The sequence below is a fragment of the Harpia harpyja genome, chromosome 1 (assembly GCF_026419915.1).
Source record: "Harpia harpyja isolate bHarHar1 chromosome 1, bHarHar1 primary haplotype, whole genome shotgun sequence".
NCBI classification, from domain to species: Eukaryota; Metazoa; Chordata; class Aves; order Accipitriformes; family Accipitridae; genus Harpia; species Harpia harpyja.
Window position 1 is genome coordinate 44,416,098 of NC_068940.1, and position 23,382 is coordinate 44,439,479.

General features: G+C 46.6%; 1 protein-coding gene across 1 annotated transcript in view; it reads left to right on the forward strand.

The window, feature by feature from the left end:
• Positions 1–23,382, forward strand: part of LOC128142104 (perilipin-3-like) — a 37,997-nt gene that overhangs the window by 9,731 nt on the left and 4,884 nt on the right. The window lies entirely within an intron of this gene.

The following is a 23,382-nucleotide window of genomic DNA, read 5'->3' on the forward strand; positions in this document are numbered from 1 at the left end:
CATGAAACCCTGCTCCTGACAAGGACGATCTGCAGACAACTTCATCTCCATCAGCTTGGCATAGGTGGGATGTTTGGCAGAGGGGCTCACGGCAGTAGCGAAGCACAAATAATGCCCTGGCGATGTGCTGGGGCTTTTGGCAGGAGGCTAAGCAGGGAGGTTAGTTCCCGCTGCAGCAATCAGCCCCAAGTGGTTTTGGTTTTACCCTGCAGCCTGGTCTGGAGTGAGCAGAGCAAAAGATGAAAATTAATGATCACTTTTTCCTGCAGAAAGATACAGATGAACAGGTCCTTCTCTTGAGATGCCCTTCAGCCTGGGACCTGAGACACTGCCGCTGAGCTGGGATGATTTTTATTTTCTCTCTCCAAGTAAAAGAAAGGATATAAGCTAAGATGAAACAACAAAGAGGGAGTGACAAAGAGGGAGAGACTAGATTTGAATTGATATAAAACCCAGGAACTGGCATGCAGCCCAGTAAATATTGGAATGACATTACCTGAGCTTAAAAAAAATTTGACAAATTGTTAGGCTTAATTTATATCTGTAGTGGAACCGGGGAGCAAACACCATGGAAATATCATTATTTCTTTTAATCATTTTCTTTGGTAACAGAATCAGAAGGAAAAAGCTCCAGAGAGACTCTTATTATATTTTCCCTCCCTCTGCCTTTTCTTTCTGATTCCCTCCATTGTTCTCAGCTCTGTCAAGATTGTGACAAACTTAATTACCAGCAAACAGTAGGAAATCCAGATGACATATCACTTTTTTCCCCTTTCTTCTGACTTCATAAAAGCTTTCTAGTCTTTAATCCAGAGAGAGTAAGGACAGGGGCCAGATGGTGCTGGTGTCCAATATCAGCAGCATCTGAGGCCTTATTTCCTTGAGACCTTCAGTCTCAAAAAGCCAAAGATGAGGATAACAAAACCTCCAGGGGTGGTGCATTTCAGGTTGGAATTTCAGAAAATGGCATTGTGCATGGCCAGGGTCAGATTTGCAGAGCAACCCCACTCCTGTTTGTAGGGGTGTTGCCTGCTAACCTTTTCTTGAAAATCTAGGCTAATTGCGCAGTAGTGACCACAGAGCCCAGGGCTCTTGCTCCAAGCTCCTGGCACTGGGGTGAGGCACATTTGTGGCTCCTGCATCGGCAAAGCCTGATGCTTGGTTGACTGTAAAATGAGAGCTGGGTGAAATGTTCTCATGAACAGGGTGTTTGACCCAAAATCCTGTTTCTGAGGGTGAGAAACAACTCAGGGTGAGGTTCAGTGAATAGGTTTTGAACGAGAAAAAAGAATTAATAGAAAAATGCCATAAAATTTTTCGAGCATTTTTAAGTGGGGTTTTTCCATTTGAGTGACGTTTTTGGTTTTAAAATCGGATCCAACTCCAAAAAAAAAAAAACCAAACGCGAAAGGGAAATTAAAAATGGAAAAGGGTTAAAAGGAGACCTAAAGTGCCAAATGAGCTGAAATGGAGATATTTTTTGCAGTCCTGAGGACTAAAAAATTTATTTACTTCTTTTTAATAAATTCCAGGGCAGCTGGGACATAGCAAGTGCCACGATGCTGTGGCGAGATCCAGCTACCACAGACAAGCTGAAGTTTGTGCTCTAGTGTGCTTTGTGGGGTTCATCCAGCCCCATTTGAAGCAGCCCAGCTGGGTTTCTTTACTCTCCCTTTCCCTGTGAAAGAAGAAAATCAACTGTCCATAGAGGGTCTGTCCCTCAACAGCTTTGACATGGGCTTTGGCAGCCTTAGCCAGAGGTACAGGTTTTCCTGGTGGTCCCTCTGCTGTCCTGCTCTGAGCATCCCACCTTTCCCCCTGAGCTGTAAGGTAGAGGGATCTCCCAAATGCCAAAATGCTGCTGGTCTTTTTCTCGAGGGGGAATAGACAGAAAAAAGCATTTAATTCCCAACCTCCAGGCAGTTTTCTTTTTTCCTCCCTTCTTCTCTAAATAACTAGTGAAGTGGAGCAGCTCAGATAAAGCCACTTCTCTCAGCTGTAAACCAGACCACACAGAAATCACTAAACATCTCATTTACCCGTCAGAGTTGAACAAAAAGCCAAGCATGGTGTTAACTGTTCTTGGTACGCTGGTTACGACGGTGCCTTTCCCAGCACAGGTGCTCCTGAACAACTCACCAAATCTGGGGACTACTTGGAGGGGCATCAGACCCAAAGGGGCCAACTGGTTTGTTTTGTGAGGGGGGGACGCAGCCACATGTGGTGTAATGGTGTCCCAGGGGTCTGCAAGCAGCTGCGTGCTGTTTGGTGCTGGTAACAGCTAAGGGGATGTTTGGCTTTGAGGAGATGGCTTGGGGAGGAATAAGTGAGGAACCTCTGGGGAAGGAGGCTGGGGGAGAGGAGAGAGATTGCTGCAGCCTTGGAAGATCCAAGGGTCCTTGAGTTACCAGGAGTAGAGCAGGTCTGTGCTGGCTGGAGTCCTTGCTTGGAGAAAAGGGTAGAAGAGTTCCTGTCCCTCTGTGCTGCAGGAGGTGAGGAAGGGCTTGGTAGCTGCTCAACTTCAGCCAACGTATTGCCATGACGGGCAACTCTGTTGCTCAATAGCCAGCCAGACCCCTTTTCCAGGGGCTCCTTCCCTGTGAAATACTAAGTTTGCAGCTCTGCAAAGCTAATTTTCACCCACTCACCACTCGCCTCATGTCAGTACTGTCCTGGTTTCAGCTGGGATAGAGTTAACTGTCTTCCTAGTAGCTGGTACGGTGCTATGTTTTGAGTTCAGTATGCAAAGAATGTTGATAACACTGATGTTTTCAGTTGTTGCTCAGTAGTGTTTAGACTAAAGTCAAGGATTTTTCAGCTTCTCATGCCCAGCCAGTGAGAAAGCTGGAGGGGCACAAGAAGGTGGCACAGGACACAGCCAGGGCACCTGACCCAAACTGGCCAACAGGGTATTCCATACCATGTGACGTCACATCTCATATAGGAACTGGGAAGTGGGGGCGGGGAATCGCCGCTCGGGGACTAGTTGGGTGTCAATTGGCGGGTGGTGAGCAATTGCACTGCGCATCATTTGTACATTCCAATCCTTTCATTATTGCTGTTGTCATTTTATTAGTGTTATCATTATCATTATTAGTTTCTTCTTTTCTGTTCTATTAAACCGTTCTTATCTCAACCCGCGGGTTTTGCTTCTTTTTCCTGATTTTCTCCCCCATCCCGCTGCGGCAGTGGGGAGTGAGTGAGCAGCTGTGTGGTGCTTAGTTGCTGTCTGGGGTTAAACCACGGCAAGTACAGAGGCCAGAAGTGTAAGTGGCTTAAAATCTACACCATTTATTTCCTGAAGGTAAAATCTATTGGGTGTCCATCTGTATGCAGGGGCTGGATGCCTTTGTGAACGTTGATGCTTTACTCCTCCTTTGCTTTCATTGTTAGTTTAGATGGAGCTTTGGAGACCCAGTTCTAGATGAAGAAAGACCAGCTGTGTGTATGTCTTGATTGTCTTTCTAAGGGAGTTTCTAGGAACACTTCCGGGGAAGAGGTGTGTACATTTTTTCTTGTTGTTGTTAAATTTTACTATTTTGAATAGAATTTTTTACTGCAGCCAAAGGGAAAAACACAAGGAGCTGCAGCACTGAGGGTCGAAAAACTGTATGTGTCTATAGGGATCTGTGAGCACTGGGGTGGAGGTGCCTTTCAGAGTCCATACCAGTTCTCCAAGTTCAGGCAAGCTGCTGGCAAGCCAGGTTTTGATGACCTGTGCTCCCATTTCTGCAGAGGCAGGGAACCCTTTCCTCTACCATCCCCTTCTGCCTGCTTCCTGCTGACTTACACCAGCCACAGATCATTCTGCCCAGGGTGTGTTGTGCATCACTGATACTTTGCATAGCTTTGCCCGAAACAGCCTGTAATTTTGTTCCTTTTACTGATGAAGGCAAAGCTCACAATACAGTACAGCACTCTCAAATAAGCATCAATGAGCTAAGGGTAGAGTGTCACACCTTTGGATTTCCTGTCTATTTACAAAGAGGCTAATGAACAAAGAACCTAACGAACCTGGTAGTGATGACCAGCCTGTAGCTGGGAGCCAAGAGATGCGTTGGCCGGGGTGACCTTCTGTTTGGTGGTGGTGGAGTGGCACCGCAAATGTGCATGTCCCAATAGCCCAGCATGTGCTCTCCACTCTGCAAAGAGATGCAGCCTGAAATGTAACTCAGGTTTCCTGCATTGCACCATCATTTCTGGAAGCTGTTGCTACAGCAGCGGCATACACAGGGAGCCATGGAGAGCTTTACAGGTGGGAGATGTGTCCTTGCTTGCTGCTGGTGGTAGGAGTATTCCCATAGGATTAGCTGCACATCAAGGACTTGGACTCGGAATTCATAAACAGGGCTCCAAAGGTGCTTAAGTACAGGGATGCCAGGAAGATGAGGGTTTCCTACAGGCTGTCAGCAGGTCTCCAAGCTGCTGGTAGGTCATGTTGTCCCACCTGAAATGCAGGGAGAGGAGTAATGGGCAGCCACAGCACTTGGTTGGATTTGTGGTTAATAGACTTGTTTTCCTGCCTGCAAAGTAGTTTTAGATTAATGAAGTTTTCTGTAAAAATTTACACTGTTTTCCCCTCATTTTCAAGCTGCTCCGTGCCAGGAGAGCACTCTTGTAAATGAAGTGATGCACATCCATGTGTGCTGAATGGCTGTGCCAGCTCACAGGCAATGCATGGCATTATTATTATTATTTTAATAATACAGCCTAGGCAATCCATTGCTGTGCAGGAAGTGTCAAGATCTGCCATACAGACACCTCTTTCCCCCATGGTCCCTCTGAACAACTGCACTCCCTCTTGCAATATTTTCCCCCATCTGAATATCTCCATGGCTCCAGACTTGCAGAGCAGCTGCTGCTTTGAAACTTATGGGCCAGCTTCTTTGTCCTCCAAGAAATATATTTTCTGCCAGTATTTGCTTTTCTGGGCACTGCCAATGCTCAGAGCATGGCTGGGGCCTCGTGCCAGCCACGCTTCAGTAAATCATTACTCTGAGCATGATGCAACAAAGAGTTAGGACAAGGAGACCATGGACAATTTTGGCGTTGGGCTGTTGATCTCAGAAGCCTCTCAGCTGAACCCAACTAAAATCTTGGACTCCTGGATGATGAAGAGACTCACCTGAGGGTGAGCACTTAGCAGGACTTAGGGTGTGTTTCACTGCCCATTAGTTTGGGCACTGGAACATCTGGTAAAAAATAAATTGTATAGAAGTTTGGCACAGCTGGGGCATGTACCACACCTCCAGGCTTCATAAAATAAACCACATCTTGTTACTTCTAAGTAATGGAAGCCAACAGATGTGCAAAAGAAGAACCCAAATCTAAAATTCTCTCCTAAGAAAACAAGTTATATCATCTTATGATTTTATAAAATCCTTTTTTTTGTTTGTTTTTTTAATCTCACCAGACTCCACCCTGGCTAGTTGCCTATTTACCTCCCTCCCTTTCTGTCCCACCCCGGCACCATTGAGAATGAGGCTTGAAGGTGTCCAGCTCCCTGCTCTGGGCCATGATCATCTATACAATGCTGTATCTAACAGATAACTTCTATCTTGTGCTTCAGGGTCTCACAGGTAGAGACTATGCCTTCCTCCATGCTTCACTCTCCCATTGTCAGTGATTTCTTCTACTGCCTGCCTTGTTCCTCACTCGCCTTGAGCTAAGCCCATTGGTTTTTGCTCTAGCCCTTGCGTGGGAATCTGTTACTTGTGTGAAAGCTGCAGCCATGTCTGTTGTTGATCTCTCCTCTAAACTAAGCAGCCTTCAAAGCTCTCCTGGTAGGTCATGCTCCTGAGGACTCTTGCTGCTGCATGCTGGATTTCTACACATCCGGTAACTTTCATGTGCAGGTATTGGGGTTTCTTTGCAGAAGAAGACACCCCACTTCTCCCCATCTATTAACCCAGAAGAGCTGGAGCCCATCCATCCTCTGGGGTGCTCACAGGTGGCCTGGGAAGAGGAGAGATGCTCCCAGCACTGCCAGCAGGAACTGCATGTGACAGAGCAGCCCCCAAGTGGGATGCCCTGACTGGGGACATCAGGCAGGGCAGACAGATGTTTGCACGGGGTTGGGATGAATGCTTTGGGGAGGATCAGGGAGATGATGCCTGCAGGGGACTAGCCAGGAGCTGGCGGGCAGCAAGAATTTGATTTCCAGCAAGTTTGGACAGACAGGGCCAGCAAGCCCTAATGATATACATGAAGCTTGCAGACAACACCAAGTTGGGAGGGAGGGTTGATCTGCTTGAGGGTAGGAAGGCTCTACAGAGGGATCTGGACAGGCTGGATCGATAGGCCGAGGCCAGTTGTATGAGGTTCAACAAGGCCAAATGCTGGGTCCTGCACTTGGGTCACAACAACCCCATGCAGTGCTACAGGCTTAGGGAAGAGTGGCTGGAAAGCTGCCCGGCAGAGAAAGACCTGGGGGTGCTGGTTGACAGCCGGCTGAATATGAGCCAGCAGTGTGCCCAAGTGGCCAAGAAGGCCAACGGCACCCTGGCCTGTATCAGAAATAGTGTGGCCGGCAGAACTAGGACAGTGATCGTCCCCCTGCACTCCGCACCGGTGAGGCCGCACCTCGAGTGTTGTGTTCAGTTTTGGGTCCCTCACTACAAGAAAGACACTGAGGTGCTGGAGCGTGTCCAGAGAAGGACAACGAAGCTGGTGAGGGGCCTGGAGCACAAGTCTTATGAGGAGCAGCTGAGGGAGCTGGGGCTGTTTAGCCTGGAGAAAAGGAGGCTGAGGGGAGACCTTATCGCTCTCTACAACTACCTGAAAGGAGGTTGTAGTGAGGTGGGGGTCAGTCTCTTCTACCAAGTAACAAATGATAGGATGAGAGGAAATGGCCTCAAGTTGCACCAGGGGAGGTTTAGATTGGATATTAGAAAAAAATTCTTTACTGAAAGGGTTGTCAGGCATTGGAACAGGCTGCCCAGGGAAGTGGTGGAGACACTATCCCTGGAGGTGTTCAAACAACGCGTAGACATGACACTTCAGGACGTGGTTTAGTGGGCATGGTGGTATTGGGTCGATGGTTGGACTTGATGATCTTAGAGGTCTTCTCTAAACTTAATGATTCTAATTCTAAAGATTAAATGTAGCAGGCTTGGGAGCATGCTGGTGGATATGCCTGTGCCAATATAATCACTCCTATGCTAGTTTAGCTCTGTACAAGAGGGAGAATAAATTATGTGTGGCTTCACCCGTATTAAAAGCTGTGCAACTCTAACAGTTGTTTCAGCACATACAGGCAGATGGACCCTTCTCCCTTGTATCCCCAGCACATCTAAAGAGAATGGGAAGGTCACAGGAGGGGGGGGAAACTTCTACTCCCTTGAACTTGTTGAGTGCAACATTTATTCTTGCTTTCGGATATGACCTCAGGGAGGGCCAGGCCAGGCTTGCCAAAGTACCTGGTCTGAGAGAAGAGATCATTTGCAAGTGGCATCTTTCATCAGAATTCCCAAGTGTTACACATTCCCGTCCTTTGTTCTGTCCCCAACAGCTGAGTTATAAGGTTCTTAAAACATGCTCATAAATGGGAAAGGTTGGGATTGAGGCTGTGCCTGATCAATAGCAAGCGTTACCTGTGACAGTGATTCTTGGAGGAAAAGGACTCATAGCGTTCCTGCTGTTTGGGGAACAATTTCTCCGTGGCTAGCTTGGTTTTCTTACACAGAAAACGTATTCCTTTTAAAAGGTTATATTGCTACACAGTTTTACCTTTTGGGCCCATGGGACTTTCCCCTTACTACAGACAGAGGTGAGAATTGTTTAAAATGAGCAGTTCTCCAGCCAGGATGGCTCTGGAGAGGTGGTGGTGAGGGATGGCTTTGCTAATAATATCTTCAGAGGGAAAGTTCAGTATTTTGGAAAAAAAGAAAAAAGTTGCATGCCTTTCCTGGCTGTAATTACTGTAATGAGGGCAGCTTTTTTTGCTTTGCTACTCTAGAGTCAACATATGCAAACCACCCTGAATTCATGTCCTTCCAGGGCATTTCCCAGGCTGTCACCTTCACTGTCAGCTCACTCTGCACCTCTTGCAGCTCACTGATGGGATGTGATGCTGTCCCCAGCTTGACGCCTCAGTTTGGCTGGGATGTTGCAAAGCCCCTTGCCATGCGCCAGCAATTCTGAGTAGTTTTATTAGCAGTATCTCACGGTTTTCTGACATTTCTCCCATTTGCTGCTCCCCACCCCCCCCCTCCCCGGATGGAAGATTTATGCATCAGTCTCACTTCTTGCTTTGGATTGTGCGTATGAGCACAGCACACCACGGTTCTAGCTCTCAGTTAGACTTCAACACCATAAATACAGATTTCATGAATTAAATAGTATAGCAGAAATGGCTTATGAGAGCCCCTCCATCAATTCTTGGCTCTTCTCTCCACCCCCAGCACAGCTGAAACCCAGCTGGGCTGCGCAGTGGCATCAAGAAAAGATACAGCCAAAACAAAGAGGGTTGTAAGAAATTGAAGAAATTAGCAGAGCATGAGAAATGTAAACAGCAGCAGCTGAGCATGATTCATTCCAGCCTTCCCTGGTAGCTGGATAAGTTTTTCTAACTGCTAGTTAATTTTTCACATCACTGTTCAGTGACTCTATTATTGTACTTGGATTTTCACCCTGGTGTATGACAAGACCCTCTTTCTGAATTCTTGTGGAAATACAGTGAAGAGACCCATCTCTACCCAGACCTGAATATACCCAATATCACCTTCCAATGACAGTCAGAATCTGGTGGAAGTCGCTCCATTTCTTCTCTTGAAGTAGATCCACTTTATAAAGCAACTAATTTATGTTCCCACGCTGGCTTGGCTGGATCCACAGCTTGGTGCTGTTCTCCTTTGGAAGTCACTCATATTTGTCAGGTACGTTATCTTTCCATTACAAGAAACCTATAAGATTTATAAGGAGCTGCTTTCCCCTTTCCAGTGTGTAGTTTGTTTCTATCTCTTATTAGACCGTCAAACCAGCATAAAGTCTACAATGTTTCTTCTGCTTTTCTTCCATGTCAACAGTACTTAGAGAAAGTATATCATTTGGAAATTAAAGAAATTTAGTTAGAATACTTGTAGGAAAGCACTGATAGGAAAGATCAAACAAAGCAGAGAACAAAGACACCAGAAATAAAATTGTCTGACAAACATTAGAATCAATATTAAAAGGGGACAAAAGAAGTACAAAAGCCTCAAAAAACCCACAGAAACTGTGTAAAAAGCAGTGCCTGACTTCAGAAATGAAAAATGCAAGGAAAATAACAAATGATTTCAGATCTGATCCTGTCAGAAAGAAACCTGATTTCAAAAAAAGAAAGAAAGAAAGAAGCAGCTATGGAGACACTTTTATAAAAAGATTTACAATAAAAGATTTGAAAATTGTATCCTCCAAACTACTTTAAAGAACAGCAAAAGAAAGGGATACATATTAAAATACACTAATGCTGCAACATCTAATACAAAACGTTCTGTCAGTGAAAAAAAGGTATTTTGACAGGTGTATCAAGATTTACCACCAATCTTGGTGACCCCATCAAAAAAAAAAGCTCTGAAAGAATAATTTTAAAATAGCTATAACAACTGACTAGGAAGATCGTGGAAGCAAACAGCTCACAATTATCTCTGTGGTTGGAAAGAGATCAAACCTTATTTCTGTGCTATTTTTACGAAAGGCAAAGTAGGACAGTCATATCACACTGCTCCAGATAATAATGCAAACAAAGGCTACTTAAGAGCACACAGTTGAATAAAACACCAGCAGGTCGTGAGTTATGAACAGAGCCGCAGCACGTCTCCCTGAAATTTAGAGATTTCTAGAAAAGTCTGCCACAGGAAACAGCAATGCCGTGGAAGCAGGGAGAGGAGCTCCTGGCCATGGCTCACAATGACCATCACTGGAGCTATGAGCCTCCATGGATGACTCAGAAAGGAGATTTACAGCAGGAGGAGGAAAATGTACCTTCTCCTCCCAGAGGCAGAGCTGAGCCAGACATCCTCGAGGTTGCTGGTGCAGGGAGGGCCATGAAGCCACAGCAGCACGGACATTGGGTCTGAAATGGGGCTGCTGGAAAATGTACTGTTGTTAATAGTTGAAGGCATCAGTTTAAAGGTAGGTCACCCCACAGTGTAGACACATACGTTTCTCCTGTAACATCTTTAAAATTAACTTCCGCAATCAAAAAACCAACCAAACAAAAAAAGCAATAAAAAAGCTGTTGGCAGAAGGGGAAAACAATATGCGAATGTTACAGTCAAGTTACCTTTGATTGCATCAGTCTTATCCCGTAATATTTCTACATTTATAATTGCCTGGCATCATGTAGCCACATAAGATTGGATGCTGATTTGCAAAACAAAGCATTTAAACTACTTTGCCCCTCAGGCCACCAGTTCTGAAATTCAAATGCAAAATAATTGGGACAGTCCATAGGATGTTGTTTGCATACCAGTGATACTCCTAAAACGTTTGTGAAATTCAGTGAATAACACCCGGTGCCATAGTTAAAGCTGGAGGCCAGATGTATGGCTGTAATCCATTCTAACCTTGATGCCATTAAACTGCAAATTGAACCACAGTGAAATTAATCTACCAACTGCTCTTAAATGGTGGCAACACTTTGCAAGTACTCTATGGAAGTCTAAAGCCCCAGTGTTTATGTCTGGTGGCTAGAATTCAACTGACCATGGACAACCTTCATTCAGACCCATCTACGTACTTAGTAATACTCACCCTGTGCTCTCCCTGCCAAGAAGTATGACACAAATTCTCCTCTATAAAATGATGTTTTCAGACCTTGAGGACTGTATTTTGCATCATCATTCTCCCATGAAAGCCTCAAGCCATGCTATGTGGAAAAAAGACATCCATTTGGGATTAGTCAACGGTACAGTAGGAAGACAATTTGAAGAAGGACACTAAAGGTCAGGTGCTTTCCAAAAAGGACAATATATGGGAGGATTCAAAACACCATATTGCCCCAACCAGTCATTCTTATCAATCTCAGCCTGCAGTTACTGGGAGCCTTTTCTACCAGAAGGAAAAAGCTCACACTATCCATGGCCTATGATGGATCGATGTGAAGGAGAGGCAGCTCCCCACCAACCCCGGAGACACTGGCCATGGGTGAAGGGAACAGGGACCTTATGGGGGTTTATCACAGCTCACACCGGGGGAAAAAGCAAGATAAGACCCGAAGCTTAGACACAGAGTAGTGCAGTGGAAAAACACAGGTGGAAGATGAAGATGTCCCAAAGAAGATCACTACACTTGAGTTTCCCACTTACCTCTATGGCAAAGCCTGGGAGTTCAGGTACAGCTTTAACAATTAAGAGATTAAATATCCACACACAAAAATTTAAATTTAATCACACGCTTTTTGGTTTCTGACCTTTTGTTTCTTGTTTGAATTGCTTTTTTTACTCTGTAGACACACTGAAAAGATTGTGAGCTGAGGCTGCTGCTCTGCCCGGTGTGGGGTCCCTGGCAGGTCTTGAGGGGAAACATCTACCAGGTGGTGCCAGGTATTTCAGGCAGCTCAATGAAAAAAGAGCGGACATACAGGATTGGAATAAATTTCTCAAAATTACATCAGTTAACATATAGGGAAAAATTGTAACTGCTGTGGATAAATTAAACTCAAATGGATTATATATTATTTCACATTACAGTGTAACTATCTCCTTTGGGTTTTTAAATTGTCCCTACACTGTAGTTTCTGAATCCATTGGCTAAATTTCAATCAGATCTTACAGAGCAGGGAAGAGGTTTCAAAGGTAATTAAATTCTTACAAAATGTGAAAAAATAGGCAACTGAATAAGAAAAAAGATAGTGTAAGTATCCTAATTAATGGAAAGATCATTGTGTGATCTCAGAGTCTAGCGGGTACCAGAGAATTGGATGGAGAGCATACAAATTCCAGACAAAGCTCAGCCAGGATCTGCAATTAGTCATGAGATGTAAACCTGCTTCATCAGCCCCAGTGTTTGGGGACTGCATGTGGCCAAGGGGCACACATGCTCGTGTTTCTCCTTATGCGGGCTTGGGTGAGTTGTCCCTCATCCAGCAATGTGGACAGAACAGCTCTACCCGAGCCTGAACCAGCATATGCAAGGAGCTGGACTGAACAGGAGGGAACACCTGCAAGGGAGGAGGAGCAGAAGAGGAGGCTATCACCCCACTCAAGTGCTCTACAGACCACTGGAGGCCCAAACTGTGATGTTGGAGAGCTGTTGGCCTTAGCCTACTTTCTGCAAGAGTCTGGAGTGATGTTTTCTATTATTCAGAACAAAAAGAGTAGATGAATGCAATCAACATAGGAAGATTGATCTAGCAAGTTACTTATTCATGGTCTGTAACTGCACTGAGCACTGAAGATTCATTATCCTCTGCTCATTTCAATGCACCTTTTTGTTTTTTTTTTTTAAACAGTTGTTTCTGGGTCCTTTCCCCCATCACCTGCAGTGAAAGTTCAACAGGGAGTTTCAAAAGACTCGTGGAAATGTGAATTTTTACTGGCTGTTTCTGGGTATTTCAAATAACTCTAGCCTGGGCTGCAATTATTTTGTTACAAATAAACCAACCATTTCAAGTGTGAAATGAGTTTGCTACTTCCCCTGTATGATATTCCATCTTTAAAATCAAAGTAGTAAAACTCTTACTGGTATGTTGTTGGGTAGAAGGCACAAAGGCACTTAGGTCCTTTCTGCCCTGCTTCATCTCTGCCGTCCCCAAGGATGTTGCTAGCAGGAAAGCTTTTCCTGGTGGATTGATGCAATCATTCAGGTGTGGTTATGTCCACAAGGACAATTGTCCTGAGCATAGGAGTATTTGCAGGGAGCTTACTAGTTCCCACAGTTCACTAGTTAAAACACTCCCCCAATACATCAGATGTGCAAATCGTTTCTCTGCTTGAAGGGATATCTATCGTGCCATAGCTTCCACTGCCAGGGTGACTATCTCACGACCCCAGCCTTGAGGGAGCTTGGATGTTCACCAACTCTCTCGGGGACACCAGCCCACTCTGCAGACCAGTGAAACATGCAGGTGTGTGCCAATTCCCTTATTATGCTTCTCCATGCTTAATACTAACACCTTCTCCTGAGATCCCAGAGAGCGCTCAGCTGTGCTAATGAGAAGGTATCACAGCTCAGCAAGTGCCTGACTTGCTAAGGCAAACAAAGTATTGGCTGGAACTAATGCAGAAAAAGATGGCCCTCGTGTCCTTTCTATTTTTTTTTTTTTTTTTTTTTTGCCAGCCAAGCTGTCTGTACTATGGGTTTTGGATTTCTTCAGCTGCATAGAAGGGCACATGATTTATTGAAATTGGAAAGCTTGCAGACAAAAAAGGCTGTGAAATTATTTTGTATCTGACACAATCATTAGTACTATTATTTCTTCTGGAGCTGGGAAGGACACTTATAAAACATCTAACAAGCTGCTAAGGAGATTGCCTAAAGCACTGATTTTCAAAACGTGCTGCTAGAGCCTATTTTTCTGTGCTCTGCACATATTTCAAGCTCCAGATTCTTTTTATGGAAGGGACTTCAAATGATATTTCTGAGGGGTGTTTCTGACAGTTTAGTGGGCATCCTCTTCAAATATTTGGCCTAGGTTACCTGCTGATTGCATGATATAGAGATGATTGAAAGAGGCCAGTACAATCTAAGCAAGTATGCTGTAGAGCAGAGGGGCATCAAGACCTCCTATTTTACTTTGTTGAAGAGCAATAACCCCTGCTGTGCACATGCATCATGCAAGTCCTCCAGATCCATTTTCCACACTGAAACCGAGCACAGTTAGTCAGGCACAGGTCTCTGAGCTAAGGATGTTGTTGGAGGGGTTTGGATGGTCTCCTATGGGTAACTCGCTATTGCCTGCTTCAGCTAGGAGCTGCCCAGCGGTCCAGCCTGCCTGGAAGTCCTGGTCCAGTGAAAAGGGATGCTGGTGGCAGGCAGCTGGTGGCATCTTCTCAGGGGACAGGCACCTATTTCATATAGTCGTTGTATGGAGTTTGCCCAGGTGTCAGGAGGAGGAGCAAGATTTGATGAGCAGCGGAGCCCAGCTTGTCCTCCTGACAGCTCTGCTTACGTGCTCAAGTTGAGCTCCTGCATAAGCATTGCCACATCAGAGACTGAAGTCACCTCCTCCTCCTGGAGGGAAGCAAATCCAAGGACTTGGAAACTGGTGCTGGCCAGATCTGCACAGAGAAACTCTGTTTCTCTGGTTAAGGGGACTGTGGCTTGACTTGAGCAGGAACTGCCTTTCTAATGTTAAGTGTGGAGTTTATTATCAGTAATCCCTAGCTCTCATCTGGCACTTTTCATCAGCAGATCACAAAGCATGTTGTGGAAAAAGGTCAAAATCATGATCACCATTTTAAAGATGGAGAAGCTGAGACACAGAGCCCAACAGTCTCAGAGAAAGTCACCCCGCAGGCAGCTGGCAGAACTGAGGACAGAGTCCCACAGTCCCAAAGTCCAGCCCAGTGCTCCGGCCTTCCTATTCCCATCATTAGCACTGGGAAGACTATCTCTAATTGGTGTCAAATGTTTGAAAGTGGAAGGAGCTGTCGTCATGGATACAGCACCCGCAGGCTCTCCTCTGCCTTGGTTGGAGCCCTGCTCTTCCACAATAGCTCTGTGGTCTTCAAACATCAGTGCAATAATGAGCACAGAAACAGCGATTCATTTGCAACCGGTGCAAATGCTTGCCATGTAATACAAAGACAGAATAAACTGTTAGCTGTGACCCTCTTAGATTAACTGAGCTGGCTGATTCACTGATTTCTCTAGCACCAACTGGAGCAGACTGTCAGGAGCTGTTGGACAAGTTACCTCCCATAACTTCTGTACAGGATTTACACTCAACTTGTGCCCTTCACAGCACAGCAGCACCTGTATTCTCCCTGTCCCCACCTTGGGTAGTGTCTTTCCTTCACAATAGGTGGTATCAGAAGTGAATAGGAAGAAAGACACCCCCCCAGCCACATACACACACACAAATATGCATACCTCAAGAAGGTTTTAGCTGCAGAGAGGCACAGATGAGGACCCACCTGCAGTGCTGAGCGCTTGGCTGCCAACCCACAGACAAACCTGACCTGCCATCCCTGCCTGTGCAGGGATGCTCAGCTCACTGGAGCACCACACCATCTCCTTCTCAGAGGTGCTGGCTTTCCCAACTGAGCTCAGACCAGCTCTCAGGTCCATCTCAGCCCTCTAATCCATGAGCAGAACTATTACCAGGAACAGGCCCACCTGGTGCAGAGTTTGGCCATGTGTGAAGAATAGGGCCAGGCTGATCCAGCAGCATTAGAAGGATGCTCATTTCTAGCTTAGCTGTTGTAATGCAGTGTGTTTTTCTTCCTTGTCCAGTGTGGTTAAGATGAGTTTGACTAGGAAAAGAAAAAAACCTGCTATCTTTCATACCTTGGAAAAGTTGAAATGGCCAGGGAGCCTGCCCAAGCAAGGCTCACCTCTCTGTTCTCCTACTAGTCTCTTTGAAATTGTAGTTATAGGGATTTACCAGCACTTGCAACACACTCAACAGGTCCAAGGTAAAGCAGATGGGAAGAAGATCTCTATTTTTGGATCTCTATTAATGTTGCCATGTTGACCTCTCCTAGCCCAGATTGGGACGGTTCATAGTACCTATTGATGGATGATGCTCAGTTCTGACGACCAAATATTGCTCAACCAATTCCTGCATTTGGCCAACACCACCCATGCTGTCATTAAAAAAATGCCAACCTCTTCCTGAGCGCAGCATGCTTGGTGTTGTCCAGTCCTTCAGAGTTAGTCTACCTCCAGGGGAATCATTCTCAAGTGTGCTGACTATTTTACCAGCCTGCCACTGAGCTGGATGCAGTCTCTGTACTGCTGACTCCAGCCCGAGGGATTGGTACAGGTTTTCCCATTGATCATCAGTGAGCAGGCAGCAAAGGATTCTCCGCTTCAGTTGTCGAGGTTTAAATCCAGCTGGTAACAAAGCACCACATAGCTGCGCGCTCACTTCTCTCCCCCGGCCCTGGTGGGATGAGGAGAAAATATAAAGGCAGGCTTGTGGGTTGAGACAAGGTCAGGGAGGATCACTCACCACTTATGGTCACAGGCAAAAGACAGGCTCAACTTGGGGGAGGAACAAAATCAATTTAATTTACTACAAATCAAATCAAAACAAGGATACTTAGAAGTAAAACCAAACCTTAGAACACCTTCCCCCCAACCCTCCATCCTTCCTGGCTCAACTCCACTCCCACTTCTGTTTCCCTCCTCCCCCTCAGTAGTGCAGGGGGATGGGGAATGGGGTCAGTTCGTCACACGTTGTCTCTGCCGCTCCTTCCTCCTCAGGGGGGAGGACTCCCACGCGGAGACAGTTCTCCATGAAATTCTCCAATGTGGGTCCTTTCCACAGGCTGCAGTCCTTCAGTCACAGACTGCTCCAGCACGGGCTTTCCCATGGAGTCATGGCCATCCTGGGGGGCATCCCCCTGCTCTGGTGTGGGCTCTTCCCCGGGCTGCAGGTGGGCATCTGCTCCCCCGCTCCCCTCCATGGGCTGGGGGGGGACAGCCTGCCGCCTCACCACGGGCTGCAGGGGCATCCACCTCCTCCGGTGCACCTCCTCCCCCTCCTTCTTCACCAACCTCAGTATCTGCACAGGGTTTTCTCGCACAACCCACTCCCCTTGCCGCTGCAGGTTCCCCTTCTTAAATCTGTTCTCCCAGAGGCGCTACCACCATCACTGATTGGGTCGGCCTGGGCCAGAGGTGGGTCCGACTTGGAGCCGGGGAAGCTTCTAGCAGCTTCTCACAGGAGCCACCCCTATAGTCCCCTCCTCTGCTTCCAAAACCCCACCACACAAACCCAAAACACAGTTCACCACCATCAGCTTGCTTAGTCTTTGCATTAATTGGGCAGACTATGGGAAAAAGGTACAGCCAATCCCCATTCTAGCTACCTCTTCCTGTCCCCCTTTACTTCCCCCTTCCTGTTACCTATTAAATGACAATAAGTTTGGCTGAGGCGATCCCAGGCATCAGAAAGTCCCCCTTTGATTTTGCCAGTGTCTCCCTTTGGTTTTGACTGTTCGTCTTCATCTTCCTTACAAACACGGGTGCTACACAGCTTTGGCCAAGGCAATGGGGGTAGTTATCACTGTAACTACCCAGTTGTTGAAACCTGGCTATAAGGCAATTATGCTAAGCTCCGCAACAGGCTGACAGCTATCACACTCATTACATCTTCCTGAGACAGAAAGGCTCAGTCAATACCACAAAGGGCCTGAACAGCAGTTTCCAGGTAGAGTCTCTGTTTCCCCGTGACACAGAGCACTAGGACATACCTTTTGGTCACTAACAGCAGCAGACCCTTAACATGAAATTGGTCACTCTTTTCTACCTCTGTGAGAGCTTTTTTCTGCCAAGGGGGCTTAGCAAAACATTCTGCTTTCAAAAAGAGCTGTGAAAAACAAGTGGTAAAGGGAGGGTGCAAGAGAGGATAGGAGCAGTTCCTTGGAAGTCAGTATGGTTTTGAATGGTTTTCTGCAGGGGTTCAGGTGCTGTCAGGCCAATGCATCCATCTCTTTGTAACTGGTACTTCTTCCCTCTGATGGCAGCTAAAGGCAGCTAAGAGGGAGATCTAACTGCTTGACTTTCTACTGCATGGCAGCTCAAGCTCAGCACAGGAACAGAAACATTAATGTTTCTTTATTTTCTGGGAAACCTGCAGGGTTTCAGGATTTTTCCCTGCCTTGGTGTACCTGATAGGTGTGGGACAGCAGGAGCAGCCCTTCTCCTGAGAGAGTCTGGGGTCCTCTGAAGGCTTGTGCTGTACCGATGAGCTGGATGAAGTTTATCTTCTGGCATATGGTTGGAAGTAGTGGTAGCTCCCATTTCCACAGGTTCAAAATTCAGTTTCTCATGTAACCATCCTCAGGAGACTCACTTCAGGCAGAGAAGACTGCATGAACAGCTCAAGACACCAAGGGCCTTTCTGTCGCCGTATGAGGCGACAAACCATTATGAGTCTGATCATCCGAAGCCTGACCAGGAGCTCTGTCAAGAGGAGGACCTACTCACCCTAACTCCTCTACTCAACACTGTAAGACCTGGCCTGGGCTCCACCCCTGCTATACTTACTGCCTCTGCTGCACATGTGGCATTCATAGCTGAGGATGTGAGGAGCAATGAGAGGCGAGTGGTGCGAGCCGCTGCATGGCTCCTTGTGCAGGAGGATGACATATTTCAGGGATGCTGCTGTCACAGTCCAAACCAGAAAGATAGACCTCAAGGCAAATGGCACAAACACTGCTCCTTCCTCAAGGCGTTCTGGGACGATGGATCCTCTGACATGACATTTACCACTGCTTCAGGGCTCGTCTGGAGGACAGTTCGTACTTGGAGGATTTTTTTCTTCTTTTGCAGAAAAAACATAAGGGAGCATACAGAGGGATTTAGACTCTGATTGGTCTCATGTTCTCTATTATGGTGATAGCAAGCTCTGATGAGAGACGATATGTCAGAACCTCCAGATTTACTGGATTAGCCTTCAGCGTCATGCTTGCCAGCAGTTTCATGGCCATTACAACAGGCTTATTTTGCAGCCTCACAATCATCCAAGCTCATCGTCCAGAAAACTGCATGATACTGTGATTTTTGTGCAGCCAGGGCCATTCAAAAGTGGATTTTTCCTTTTTCTGAGTTTACTATTAAGTGCATCTGAGAAACTACAGCTAATGCCTTATATTTAGTGTAAAAATTAGGATCTTTGGTACTTGGTGTCCATCATCAGAGCAACTGAATTACTCATAATGTTCAGAATCCAGGGATGTAAGGAGATCTGTAGATAACTGGTACAGAGACACACAGAACCTGGTCTGCAAAGCACTGTGGCACCTCAGACAAACTTAGAAATGAAGTGCCCCTTAAATAACCCAAAATCTTATTGCTTATCAATAATGTTATCTAGGAACATGAAACTGCTTTTACACATGCCCATAGCTATTGCTGATGAAATGGAAGCAACCAAATGAGTGTCTGTCTGCGATCATCGAGTCAAATATTTTTTTTCTAGGTATCTTTAAGGTTTTGTTTGGCAGATATTCAGCAAATATTTATTCCTCTCAAAACCCCGCACTGTGCATTAGGAGTGCGGGTGGCCTCAGGAAAAGGTAAGGACTGCCTGGGTTTCCTTTCAGGCTTTAGAGCCAAAGGAGAAAGGATATAGAAATTTCAGTTTTATTTTCAGTCATCTCATTAGGAAGGATTTGCTTTTATCTCTGCTACATTTGAGTTGTTTGGATTTATCAGGGTAGCTGTTTTGTGTTTATAAAGGGCTGGCTGAAGTCTGTTTTCCTCCCTGGTTTAGCTTTTCCTGCTCCCCACTGTTCTGCCCTGTAAAGATCTGCCATCTTCTTCATCTGGCTCCGGCAACAGGACTCCTGCTTGGCGTTCTGCTGAGGACAGGGCTGAAAGGAACTGTGTTTTGTAACCGGCTGTGCAAGCATCATTTCCAGCAACACTTGTTGCTCCACACCACATTAGTCTGGTTTCCATCAACCTGGTACGCAAGGGCAGGAACTGCCGCCACCATGGGCAAACACGTCTGCTGCAACCTTTCCCACAGCAGTCAGGTCATCGAAGTTGGCTCCTAGTTCCAGGACTAGCTCTGGGAGGGACTGAATGCAAATGATAGACATTTGTTGAAGCCTATGAAGCCCCGGGTGAGATCTGAGGCTCTTCTTGGTGTGCCACACAGCTGCCCGGCACGGGTCCCCCATGACACCCATGGCAGGTGGCTATGCTCCCTGTGGGGAGCTGCAGCCCTGATGCCCACTGCCGTGTCTCCCCGCTGCGCTCCCAGCACAGCTATTTACATGGCTGGAGACACCAACCCTTCCCTCAGATGGCAGTTTTGGGCACTCCCAAATGCATGGTTTGCTCTGAAGGCTGCTGTGTCACGTACTTAGTCCCACCTGTAGTGTCAGGTGCAAAGATGAAGGCATTGTGTGCTCCTCAGGGCTGTCAGGGCTTCAGCTGGGCTGGTCCCTCCTCTAGACACATGATGAGGGAGCAGAAGCCCAAATCTGCAGCTGCCCCAGAGCAGGGATGAGGTGCGAGCCATGGGCACACGGGACCCTCAGGTGTGCAGATGTGTCCAGAGCCTGGTAAATGCTGCCTTCCCAGAAGTCAGACATTGTGCAGCCAAGCACAATTTAGCCTGTCTATTTGCATTTATGTAAGTACAAAGACACTGAGGCTCTGTAGCAAAAGAGAGGGACTTGCTTAGTAAATAGTTAAACCAACCACAGTCATAAGGGACTTCCAGACTCTTGTGATTTACCATTTCTGGCCTCACTCCTGGGGGACCACCTTTATATGGCTCTGGGGGGTGAAGGCAGTTTGACACTTGTCTGTCCACTGTTCCAGGGCCTGATACCTTACTTATGACACTTTTCACTCATGCTTTGCAAAAATGGTGAGATGTGTAACCATCCTGCCTTTGGTCACCTCTATTCCAACAGCCACCAGCCTCCTTCTTATCACCAAAATAGCGTGACATGGTGTGTCCACAACATCTTCCATAGTAAGCTATGCAGAGCTACTTCTGTCTGCATGTGGGCCTTGAGGTAACTAAGCAGGACCAAAAAATGCCTGTGGTCATGCCCAGGGAAGTCCTGGGGGAGCCTGGGGGAGTCCCATGAGCTGGAATGAGACTTCTCACATCACCAAGTAAAGGTCTCAGCCAGCCACTCCAAGGAATAAGATGGCTCAGAGACAGCATTGTCTTGTCTTAAGCTGCTCCCACCTGAACCATCCATAAGCTTTGGACCATCTCTTGTAGCAAGTGCATCTTCACTGTCAAACTCCTTTTGCTCCTGGGACCCCAGCACTGATGCTGAGTGCTTGTGAGGGCTTCCTCTGAGCAAAGAGCAGATTCCCTCTTGGGCAGCACCTGGGGCAGGTTGTTGGGGCTCTTCACTCCCAGGCGTGCTCGCAGGGAGTGTGGATGCAGCACATGTAACTCAGCACCCTCTGCCCAAGGAATGAGCCCAGCAAAGTGCCAGCCTCTAGGTCTCTGCAGCCCAGGTGCCACCATACCAACCTGCGAGGTCTGGCTGGGGGATGTGGGATGTTTGGGGAGGAAGTATGTAGGTTATCTCTGGATGCTGCCCAGGACTAACATGTTTGCTTTGTTTTACTTGCCAGATGCATATGAAGGCAAGGCACCTAACACATTCTCTGTGGCTATTTCACAATACCTGACTTAGGTTTTGGAGGGTTGTGCTGGTTCATTCCTATGGAGGGTTTCCCTAGGGCTCTGCACGTTGTCCCCCACTGTGCACATGAGGGTCAGGGGTTGCAAGGGATGGTGTGGGACACAGGCTGCCTTGGGGTGTCTGCTCTGCTGTCGGAGCAGGGAAAGGGCTGCTTCCTGCATGGGAAAACTGGCTGTTAAGATAAGATTCCTCTGGCAGGTAACAGCAGAGCAGATCCAAGCTGGTGTTATGCTGGTGCCACTTACTCATAGTTTTTTTTCTTCTGACTTTCTTTTTAAATGAAGGCAATGACAGACACTGTATTCAAGGAGCCGGGGCTTCAGATGCAGGCTGTAACACAAATACTTTATGTGTTCTCCTGCAAGCAAAGCGAAATCACATCAACACTCATCCTGCAAAGCTTCAGCATTGAACTCCCCCACAAGAACAGGCTTGCTGAAATGTTGGACAATGCATTCATAGAAGTAAAGCAGTGACTCTTAGCGGGATCAGGGTACTAAGAGGATACCAGAAACATCCCACTCGACTTGAAGCTTTCCAACAGAACTGCATGCAACTGCCTGAATCATCAACCATATGGACAGCGTTGTCTTCTCAGGCTGGCTGCCCTGGGAGTGTACAGTGAGTTTCACTTTTTCCTTTTTGAAAGATCTCACCAAATCGTGATGACATGAAAACTCATCCATGTGTTTTGGAGAGATAGTGTTGCTCTTTTGAAACAGTCCTTTCCACCGCTGTCAAATGAAACTCAGTGATTTGTCCTTGATCAGCCGCTGTGTCCCCATCACTGTGCCCTTATTTCTCTTTAACCTAGTGTGTCAAAGAGCCATGTTCTGTGTGCATTTGTGTGACTATTGGTTTTCCCTTCCCCCATGTAAAGTATGAACTGCTCAGTTGATTTCAGGTTTAACAGAACATCAAGGGCCTCAAGATCCCAATAAAATCAGGTAAAGAGGTGGCCCAGGAGGAGAGGGGTCCATGGCAATGCCTCTCTGAAGAGAAGCACACAGTGTGACTCACTCATCATTAATCATCAGAGAAGCCAGAGAAAAGCAGCACCAAGACACAGATCCATGGGAAGCCCCCTGCTCCTGGAATGGCTTGTTCATGTTGTGGTTTAACCCCAGCCAGCAACTAAGCACCATACAGCTGCTCGCTCACTTCCCCCCACCCAGTGGGATGGGGGAGATAATCGGGAAAAAAAAAGTAAAACTTGTGTGTTGAGATAAGAACAGTTTAATAGGATAGAAAGGAGGAAAATAATAATGAAATAATAAAGATATAATAAAATGGCAATAATAAAATGACAATAATACTAATAAAAAGATTGGAATATACAAAACAAGTGATGCACAATGCAATTGATCACCACTCACTGACCGATGCCCAGTTAGTTCCCAAGCAGCGATCCCCTCCAGGCCAACTCCCCCCGGTTTACATACTGGGCATGACGTCACATGGTATGGAATACCCCTTTGGCCACTTTGGGTCAGCTGCCCTGGCTGTGTCCCCTCCCAACTTCTTGTGTCCCTCCAGCCTTCTTGCTGGCTGGGCATGAGAAGCTGAAAAATTCTTGACTTAGTATAAACACTGCTTAGCAACAACTGAAAACATCAGTGTGTTATCAATGTTCTTCTCATACTGAATCCAAGACATAACCAGCTACTAGAAAGAAAATTAACTCTATCCCAGCCAAAACCAGGACAGTTCAGTATAGCTGCTCCTCTGTAAATTAAACAAGAGCCATTTCCAAGACTTCTGTATTTTAAAGTCACCAGATTCCACACAGGGTGAGTCCTTGCGGGATCCAGACTGCTGGCTTCTCTATTCCTGCTGATGGTGCCCACCACCACGAGGCAGGTCCCTGCATGTTCTGAGACCCAGTGAATTGAAATGGTCATTCTGCAATGAGGTGAAGCTCTGCTGAGGAGGAAGGACCATGGCTGGCCCTCCCCCAGGCTGCCGGGTGTCCAAATTCCACCCCCAGCACAGGAATGAACAGAAGCTGCAATTCCCAAAATGCGTGGAAAGATCAGCGGGCTGTTGTGCAATTGTGTTTGAAGGAAAGTGGATTGTCTGAGGGGGATGGCATGAGTCAGAA